The sequence below is a fragment of the Ctenopharyngodon idella genome, chromosome 15 (assembly GCF_019924925.1).
Source record: "Ctenopharyngodon idella isolate HZGC_01 chromosome 15, HZGC01, whole genome shotgun sequence".
Classification (NCBI taxonomy): Eukaryota; Metazoa; Chordata; class Actinopteri; order Cypriniformes; family Xenocyprididae; genus Ctenopharyngodon; species Ctenopharyngodon idella.
Genome location: NC_067234.1, coordinates 2,637,904 through 2,648,113, shown reverse-complemented (window position 1 = coordinate 2,648,113; position 10,210 = coordinate 2,637,904). Strand labels below are relative to the sequence as shown.

At 41.2% G+C, this 10,210-nt stretch overlaps 1 long non-coding RNA gene across 1 annotated transcript; it reads right to left on the bottom strand.

Moving 5' to 3' along the window:
- Nucleotides 1-3,670: 3,670 nt before the first annotated feature.
- Nucleotides 3,671-9,679, bottom strand: LOC127495800 (uncharacterized). The gene is made up of 3 exons (XR_007925185.1): nt 9,266-9,679; nt 8,037-8,150; nt 3,671-3,966 (listed from the first exon to the last, which is right to left on the bottom strand). It is a non-coding gene; the product is annotated as an uncharacterized LOC127495800 (long non-coding RNA).
- Between the last annotated feature and the right edge of the window lie 531 nt (nt 9,680-10,210).

Genomic DNA, 10,210 nt, shown 5'->3' with positions numbered 1-10,210 from the left:
TGCTGGACTGTTTGTCGAGTCTAAATAGTTTTGGCTCTCTAATGGTGGTCCACCATCTTCTGTGTATCCCTGATTTTAAGCCATGTACCTTTGAACCAAAGTGAAGACTCGCTCCGATACGTCTTCTGCGCTTTGTCGGCGATCATTAAGATGGCTTCCAAACAGAGCAGATTGCCTTTGGAAAACTCCATGGATGTTGGCACATGCACCCTGGGGGACTAGCATTGAATAGGACTAAACAGACATCTGCTGCACTGTGGATGCGAATGTGTGTTTATGAGCGATATCTGAGCGTGCATGATACGATGTGATCATAGGGTCTAGTCAGGCATTGAGTCATCTTCAGTCAGTGAACCGGAGCAAATGGTCAGCTGAGCTCTGGATGATGGCTACGAGCACGGCGGGCTCACTCGAGGACGGTTTGGGGTGGGGCGGGGGAATGCGGCCCCCTCGGAGCCCCCACAGTCCGCTTTTAATTGAGTTGCTCACTCAGCCAAAGGCCTTGAGGGACACCCGCCATGTCACTTCCGATGATCAACCGCAAGTTCAGTCACTGCGGAGGAACGCTGCCAGATCCTCTCAAGCCAGAATCCTCTGAATATTCAGAGACATTCTCAAAAAAAAAAAAAAAAAGCTGGTATGGGGGTGGTTTCTGTTTAGATGGTAGATAAGATGCATTGTCCAAAGAATAGATGCTGACATTAATTTTCCTGCAAAATGAACGAAAGTGAAGACTGCACAGTGATGAGCATCATGGATCAGTCTGTGACAATTGATGTTCTCCTTTTGCCTGGGTGACGTAAAAAAGCAGGGGTTCCATTAAGCTGCTGAGATGAAGACCAATTTTCAGCCTCTAAGCTTTGGCGAATTCCCAAGCCAAATGAGATGTCTTGCTGAGGATTTGTCTGAAGCAAGCGTTCTCATTTCCAGAGGAAGTACCGCAAGATCAAAAGGAGTAAACTGTCAAGTTCATTCCTCCTCCTCTTCCTCCTCCTCACACTGGCCAATCAGTCCACTCATTTATCGGCACTCCAGGAAGCTGTATAAATCATGCTGGACGCCATCGACCCGAACTTTACTCATGATCAGTAGCTCAGAACAACTCATGGATTTGCTGCTTGCTTTGATCAATATTAAGTTATTTAAGAACTTTGATGGCTAACCATTGGGCGAACTAGGATTTTATTTCATTTATTTTTTTATTTATTTGTGAATGTGTTTGTGTTGGCTTTGGCCTCATGTTTGGCTAGTTTTCTCTTTTGACTTTCTTTCCACTCTCTCGTCTTCACACTTCTTTTGTCTTCTAATCAGAGATTGCGGTAAGCGGCATGGCTTTGCTGGTGCAGTCGGAGTGTATGTAGGCGGAGGGAAACCCGGAGCCAGTCAGTGTAAAATAAATATGGACGGTAGAGGGGCAATCGAGAGCAGATCATCTGTTTTGCCATCTGCTCACGCCACTATGTGCGTGGAGCCACATCGATGGCTGCTCAGTCTGTCGAGACTTTTTCGAATGAGAACTGAGATCTGCCTGTGCTCACATATTCGTAGACAACACGCATTTTCGCTCATTAGTGGATTAGATTCTTTCCACATGAGCAACAAATAAGAATTATGTGTAACACAATGCTTTTGTATATACTCTCAATGTATTTGTTCACATTTTGAGGCATTTGGATGCTCATTCCCAGATTCCCCCACTCACCATTACAGAGCTCAATGCTCATGCATCCTCTTTTGGGCTCAGGTACAAAGTGTGGAACCGAGTCTCTGTGTGTGTGTTCCTCTGCACTGCTTATTTAGCAAAGCAGCTGGCATGGTGCAGACATTAGGAGAGATGGAGAGAGGAAAGTGCCAGCCTGGAAAGTGATCGCTGATTGTTCAGTTGGCAGTGTCCTATGTGCCAGCCTGGTGCTTTTTGTTAGCAACCAGAGCTCTAAATTCCCAGCTCTCAGTGGGGTGGGTTGCGTAAACCTACATGCACGCTTTCTTACAGAAAATGACCCCATATATCAGCTCTTCCTCTATTTGCGCATGATTTTTTTTTTTTCTGTTGGGGAAGGACATTTTGAGTGGGCTTGTATGAACTCACACAGGGAGCTAGATTTTTACATGCAGCATTCATCATTTTAAGCCGTTTATGGACAAAAAATAAGTATAAATCTTTCTCTTTTGTTATTAACTTTTTTTTTCTCTGTCTTTCTATTCGTCTATCGTTCTGTAATTCTGTATATCGTTCTATAGTTTTATTTATCATTCTGTCCATAAGGCTTATAAAACTTATGGATAGAACCTTTTTTTTTTTTTTACTTTTTCCCCCAAATCTTTCAAACAAGGCTTTTTCAAGCAAACATTTAAAATTTCTCATGACAATTCGTTTTAATTATTTGATCAATTCAAATTCAATTTGCAATTCTACATCACGTTTTCTTCCTCTATCTAATAATTTTCTCGGTTTTTGACAGTTTTAAATATTTGTGACTCATGTTGGCAAAATGAGTCAGAATGTGCATAGGCTAATTTCGAGCTATAGGCAAAACAAGTCAAAAATGTTGATTTTGGTCGAATTTGAGGTTGTCACAAAAATTAGTTCATTAAGCCTCTCATCTAGCGATCCAAATGCTTCAGATAGCAATTAAACATCTAAAAATATCTTTATTCGTATGTTTTCTCAGAGGAGTACCTTTCCTTTGTCCATGAAAAATGGCGTTTATCTCTGCTTGCTTTTCCCTCAGCAACTTCCTCATTAGTCCAAGTTTGGTATCGTTTTAAAGCGCAGCATTCCAACTTTGTGAATATTCATGGCACATTTTTGATGAAATGAGTCTGAACCAATGAAATGTGATTTTTCAAAATCATGCTGATGTAAACAAATCGATTTTACTCGCACTGACTGACAGATCAGAAGCGCACGCACAAAGACGTTTCATATAGCGCGCGATCCCGACATACACAGTACTTCAAAACATTGAAGTAAAATATTGAAAAAAAAAAAGTTGAATATATATTTTCCTATATATATTTGGTTTTAACGAGGTGTGTGCTAAATTAAGTGTTATTAACAGGGGTTTTAAGGTATGGTTGCTAGGTGATTTTGTTTTGAAACCTTCAGAAAACTTTGAAAAAGACTTTGCTGACTCTGTCGACTTCAAACAGGTGTAGCTCAGTCATTTTTTGATTCCAACAAATCATGCATAATTTTGAATCTTAATAGAAATTGAAAATAACAATACATTTTTAACTAAAATAACAAAAATTTGCTCAGTGTGACTCATTTTCCCAGCACGAGTCACGTTTATAGGTTAGTAACAGTTTGGCATGCAAAAATAACTATACTTTAGTGCATAATACTTGAAATGTGTTTGCACTCAAAATGTGTTTCTAGGTCAAAGTGACTCAGAATCATTGAGCAGGTCACATTGAGCTGTATTGGACAAGTGTGAGGCCCAACCAAAACTCTCCCAACTTTAACTCTTGATTTGTGTATGCAAGCTGTGGAACGGAGAGGCAATTGAATGTATGGCTGGGTGGTTTCATACGCTCATAAATTTGTTTTTATAGTGGACTTATGCAACTGCTGTGTGTGTGAATATAAAGACTGTTTGTTGCGTATACGTATATAGACGCATAAATTGGACCACAAGTGGAAATGGTTTATATAAAGAGTCATAAAGCAGTTTTAATTTAATTTGTTTCAGCATCTGAGAATCAATAACTAGTCAATTGTTATTTAGCCACACAAAGCAAGGGCTCCGTGATCAAACACTGCCTGATTGCTCCAACTCAAAGCACACCGGCAGGAAAAGACGTGTTCTGTCTGTAGCGATTATGTTACATTTTATGGCCATGTGTAAAGTCAGACATGACTGTCATTGCTCAAGTCTTGTTTGCGTGCCGGCTTCTCCCTTCCCAGACATATGGAGCAATCGGATATCCTTGATTCATCTGTTACACTCGGAGTGACTTGTCCTGAAACGAAAAGGTAAGAAGAAGGATGACTAAGGCAACTCTTTAGCTTAAGGTCTCCTGTCTGTCATGTCTTGAACAATAATGCACTGGGGTGACAAGGAAACTGAAGGGGGTCGCACAATTTGCCCCATATCCCCCTACCCGCTCTAGGTTTGCGGCACTCCAGGGTCTGCTTTCTGTCTTCTCAGTGGACTCGCATGCAAATTGGACCCAAAGGGTTTACTTGCCATGTAAGAAAATACATAAAACAGAAAGGACAGAACAAACGGTCATTACGCTAAAGAGATCTGTCAGTCTTGCTGGTCCAAAAAGCGGTCCGTGTCTTGCTGTGCCCCCTTTGATACTGAACGTTTCCCTGTTATAAAAAAACCTTTGTTCCCAGCCTGCCTCTGCACTGTTGCCTTTTGATAGAGAAATCCCTAACATCCCATGTTCCGCAGTAAAGCCAGGGATTTGCCATCCCTCTTAGGCATAAAGACTGTCCCCTCATTCGGTTTGAAGCTGTACCAGTTTTGCCAGCTGTCGTGTTTTTTTTCCCCCTCCCCTCTCTCACCGTCTCTCCATCAGACGTGTTTGAAGTGGCTCTGGCATTTGGCAACGGAATATGAGGGCTTTGAAAATTGGCCTGGCTGAAAGTTTAATTCCAGCGCCTGAGTCACAGGAGGTGCAGGGATGCATGCCGACTCTGTACGTTTGAACCTGCGCTTTGAGTGACCTTATCAGCCCTGGAGTCTCCTCATTAACGTCATTAGAGAGTCTGGTGTGAAGTTTGAGTCTGGAAGCGAGGAAGAACTGTCTCTCTTTTTTTCTTTTTAGGTAAGGCAGTCACAATCAACCTTTGCTGTTCCAGTTGTTCTCAAACCACTGCCCCCAGAGGGACCCCCTTCCATTTGTGGTCCATCTTTGAGTTGGTCTGATCCACAAGATGAAGTGTTTGCCCTGTAAATCAGGTCAATATAACAGCCGGTGATTAAAGACATAGCCACAGTTCCGCCGAGGCCCATAAATAGCCGCTGTTCTGGCTGAGGATTCTCTCGTAAGCACGCGTACACGTCTATTGCACGCCATCGACGCAAAAGGAGACTAATCCCCGAGCTCGAGGCCTGCTCTTAGACACACATACACACCGGATCTGTTTCGAGGAGGGTGACAGAGTCTGATCATCAGCAAATGCGATCTTCCCTCAAGAAACCCCCGTCCACTCTGATAAGCGCTAATCCCGGCTCGCGTGGAAGCATGACCGAGATCAATTAAACTAGCGACAGATAGCAATCAGAGCTGCAGGCCAGCCATCAAATGGAGGGAGGAGACAGAAGGAGGAGAAAAGAATCAGTCTATCTCCTGTTATCTTTTATCTTCCCTCTTTTCCTTTATCTCTCTCTCAGTGCTGCAGTCTTCCTCAGAGCCCCGACGGCAAGCTGAGACTCGGGGATCGATTCTCATCGCCGCCTTACAGCTGCAAAAAAGACAACAAAGAACAATAACCGTCATCATCGCCACTGCCATTACATCTCTGGCCATCACAAGGATCATTATCTCCCTGAATGATACTCCTCTCCCGTGCCGGTTACATCAGCAAACCGCATTTCCAGATGTTCATGAATGCTGTGTCTATGGGGCTTCTTCTGTGATGATTTGATCTGTTGTTTGATGGTGGTGTCTAACGGCTTACTTACATGTACAAAAACAATCCACCACATGTAGCATTGTGAAGCATATCTATTAATGTATTATCTCGCCCACGAATAGAAAGGAATTTGATTTCAATTATGTTCTTGGATCTCCGTGTAAACAGACGGCAAGAGTATTGAGTGTGCCGGTGTGCCAGGCACCCAGTGGACCACTTTCGCACGAATCCCACAGTGAGATTGAACAAGATTAGAATGACAGAGAGAGAGAGATGGTATGTTTTTATATACTATACTACAGGGGCAGTTGTGGCCTAATGGTTAGAGTTGTTACCCGAAGGTCACGGGTTCGAGTCTCAGTACCGGCAGGAAATGTAGGTGGGGGGGAGTGAATGAACAGCGCTCACTTCCACTCTCATTACTCACAACTGAAGTGCCCTTGAGCAAGGCACCTAACCCCCAATCACTCCCCGGGTGCCGCAGCAAAAATGGCTGCCCACTGCTCCGGGTGTGTGATTACGGTGTGTGTTAACTGCTGTGTGTGTGCACTTGGATGGGTGAAATGCAAAGCACAAATTCCGAGTATGGGACACCACACTTGGCTGCACTGTTTCAATTTTCTATCTGCATGAAATGCCCACTGCCAAAAGTGCAGTATACAACCAGAGCTCACTGTGTCTGTATCCCATAACGCATTGCCTTCATCTTGACCTGCCATTTCTTGTAATGATGCACCAAAATGTTTTTTTTTTGTTTTTTTTTTCCTTCACAGAAACCAAAATTTAAACAACAACAACAACAAAAAAAGTTTGGGTAATTTGATAATTGAACTCGGTATACTGTTCAGCCATAGTAAAGTTCTTTAGCAAATGAGTTTCCTCTCAATATTTCAGTCAAACAAATATGTATCTTATTTGTTCACAGTGAAGTGGGTCTGCACTACTGATATGTTTACCTCTTGTAGCTCATCCACGCTGTATGAAAGAAGTAGATGCTTTTTTTTCCCCCGTTTCCGACAAATATTTTCGGTTGCTGAAATTTTTGCCGTAGCACTAATTTCTAGTATGATGAATGTACTGCATTGGAAGCAGTATGATTTTTAGCATATCATTTTTGACACATTATTTGACAAGACTTTTAATGTCTAAAGGCTATTAAAGATTAAGATGTTTTACAAATAACACAAAGTTGTATTAAAAATTAAGTGCTAACTGTTTCAATCAATGATTTTGGCCCTCCAAAACTATTACCTCCAAAACCGAAAATATTTTTTTTGTTTTGAAGTTTTGCTAGAATATTTTTAGTTGCCAAATATTTGATTCATTGCTAAATTGTAGTATGATGAATGCATTGGAAGTAGTATGATTTTTAAAGCTGCAGTCCTTAAAGGGTTAGTTCACCCAAAAATGAAAATAATGTCATTTATTACTCACCATCATGTCGTTCCACACCCGTAAGACCTTCGTTAATCTTCAGAACGCAAATTAAGATATTTTTGTTGAAATCCGATGGCTCAGTGAGGCCTGCATAGCCAGCAATGACATTTCCTCTCTCAAGATCCATTAATGTACTAAAAACATATTTAAATCAGCTCATGTGAGTACAGTGGTTCAATATTAATATTATAAAGCGGCGAGAATATTTTTGGTGCGCCAAAAAACTAAATAACGACTTATATAGTGATGGCCGATTTCAAAACACTGCTTCATGAAGCTTCGGAGCATTATGAATCAGCGTGTCGAATCATGATTCGGATCACGTGTCAAACCACCAAACTGCTGAAATTACGTGAATTTGGTGCCCCAAACCGCTGATTCGACACAAAAGATTCATAACGCTCCGAAGCTTCATGAAGCAGTGTTTTGAAATCGGCCATCACTATATAAGTCGTTATTTTGTTTTTTTGGCGCACCAAAAATATTCTCGTCGCTTTATAATATTAATATTGAACCACTGTACTCACATGAACTGATTTAAATATTAAATATATTAAATATATTATTTTCATTTTTGGGTGAACTAACCCTTTAAGTTTTGCCTCTTTGTCGCCATCTCTGTTTGAAACCTGCAATTGCAGTTATTTGCGGAATTATCATCTTTACGTGGGTTGTGCATCGGCACGGCTCCTCAGCGCCGATGAATCTAATGTTTGCTGTCAGTCTCTACATCGGTGTGGATACTGTACTTCAGAATCACAGATTATACATCTTGGAAGTATGACCAAAATAAGAATTTTCACCAAAAAATGTCATCTGAACAAGTAAGTAACATGTCTGCCACTTTGTTCTGACCAACTGAGAAAAAAGTATTTCAATAAACCGCGCTGGCAATGGTGATTAAATCTAACGAACGCTTAGCTTGGATTACGTCAAACCCTGCAAATTATATGTTAACAACATCAGCATTGCGTGACTATGTGTATTTGGTGTGTATTAGCGTTACCTGTAGATTTCAATTTCTGTAGCCACTCCGCAGTCCGAAGTCTTTTGCTTTTGACTTCGGGTGAATCTCCAGTTGTCACTGATGATTGTCATTTGGACCTTTCTGGAATACAATCTGCCATCAAAATGATAAGTTTAATTATTGCAGCTGCTGTAAGAAAAGACTATAAATGATCCACCACATTTGCTAAAGATTAAGATGTGTTACAAATAATACAAACTTTTATTGATGATAACTGGATGTCACATGCTAAATGGAGCATACTGTTTGAAAATGTTTTTGATGTGTATAATTTAATAGAGTAGTTGGCAGTGTACATGAAAAAAACTGCAGTTAGCAGTATGCTAGCATTCCGAATGCTAGCTGTTGTTTTTGTGTTTTTGCTATTTGAATGTGATTAAGAGGACGGGAGTATGTATTATCAAAGTCACTGTAATTTTTGTAGTGTATGTGTTCCTGGGTCAGTGTATTTTGTTGGTCTTAGTGCAATGTTTCTGTCAGAGAAACATTGCTAACCCTGTCCCTAACCATGAACTGACATAAACTATAATTTGAGGGAAATGATAGTTAAATAATTGATAAGAATGTTCATACCTCAGCCCTAAACCTCTCCTATCCCTGAAATATGACTGACTAATAGGAATGTTATTCCAAGGCTAACAAAGATGTTGATCCCAGAACACATCCTACTTGGCAAAATCACCAGGGGATCACTTTCATTATTCTTCCCAGAGATGCTGATTTGGCTCTGTTTACACCTAGTAGTAACATCTGTCTCAGGTGATGTGATCACAATTGTTTAGGCGAGACACATGGCTGTTTACACCTGGCAGAAACATGCATTTCAAATGCGTCTCCTGTGACCATTTGTGGTCGAATATTGAGGGGAGGTTCCCTGATTTTGTGAACAGATACAGATGTAACAAGTCATGTTTTTACAGTATAATTATCTCAACATTCTTAAAAAAACAAAAACAAAAAAAAAACATTTATTTGAAGCAAAATGACAAAAAAAGAAAAGAAAAAGAAGTTTGCCAGATGGAGAAGAAAAATAGACTTTATTTTTATTCCATATGCATTTTCTTGTTTTAAGCATAGACCTCACAAAAAATTGTAAGTAAATGTTTAAGGATGTTCCACCAAAAAACAAGACAAAGTACGACAAATTGGGTTTGTATGTTTAGTACCAGTATTTCCTCTGTAGATTTCTTATAATTTCCTGAAGTTACCTCTTTTCCCCAGTGACGTGCATCCAAGATGCTTCAGAATCTTTGTCATTTCCGTTTGTTCCCCTACAGCTCAAAGAAAGGACATCTCCCTGTGTGGAAACGCACGTGCGTGCATGCGAAAGTATTCGGCTTGTGAGTGTATGGCCTCATGGACTTCCTTGTTATAGCCCAACAAGTCATCATTAGCTTTGTCTGTCTTGCTCCCCCAAATCAACACAGGAAATGAAGCATCTGCTGTTTCTTGTGGCCGCATAACACACACATACACACCCTTCCGCAGCCGGGTCCCCCCTCCATCCTTTCCAAATCTCCAATCTTGTGTTTCCTTGCTCCTGTCAAGGCAGCTTCAATTACATCCCTCCCTCCAGCTTATGTCTTGGGTGGATTACATGCGCTCACTGTGGGCTGGCTGTATGTAGGCTATGTTGGGCTTTCTTTTCTAACACCCTGCCTAAAGACAATGCTGCTCTCGCTCCCCACCAGCGAAATTCCTTCCTCTGCAGATCGCAGCCTGGGAATTTCAGCATTTAGGGGTTTAGGCAACAAAGTCGCGAATAAAAGAGAGACGATTTTGAATCTCATCTTCTCTGTCCTTTTTTTCTTTACATGTGTTGTTTATTTTAGCTTGGAAAGTCTGTTTTACTTTGTTTGCCAACTGGCTTCACTTGGAAGTGACCTATTTTGATAAGGGAGTGGGGGGGGGAAGGTTTAGTCGAGGTCTGGGAATCAGGGGCAGATTTGCTGGCGAGGCTGGTGTCCTGGAGCACATTGCCACAATGGCAACTTTATGCTCCCCAACATAAACACAGCAGTCGGCAGTATCACACACTCGTACATCCCAGCGAAGTGTCCCGTATAAGAACTGGAAACAGGCCACAATCATTTCAAAGAGTCAATGTACACTGTGCAACCTCAGATAATTGGATCAACAATAGCACTTTATCA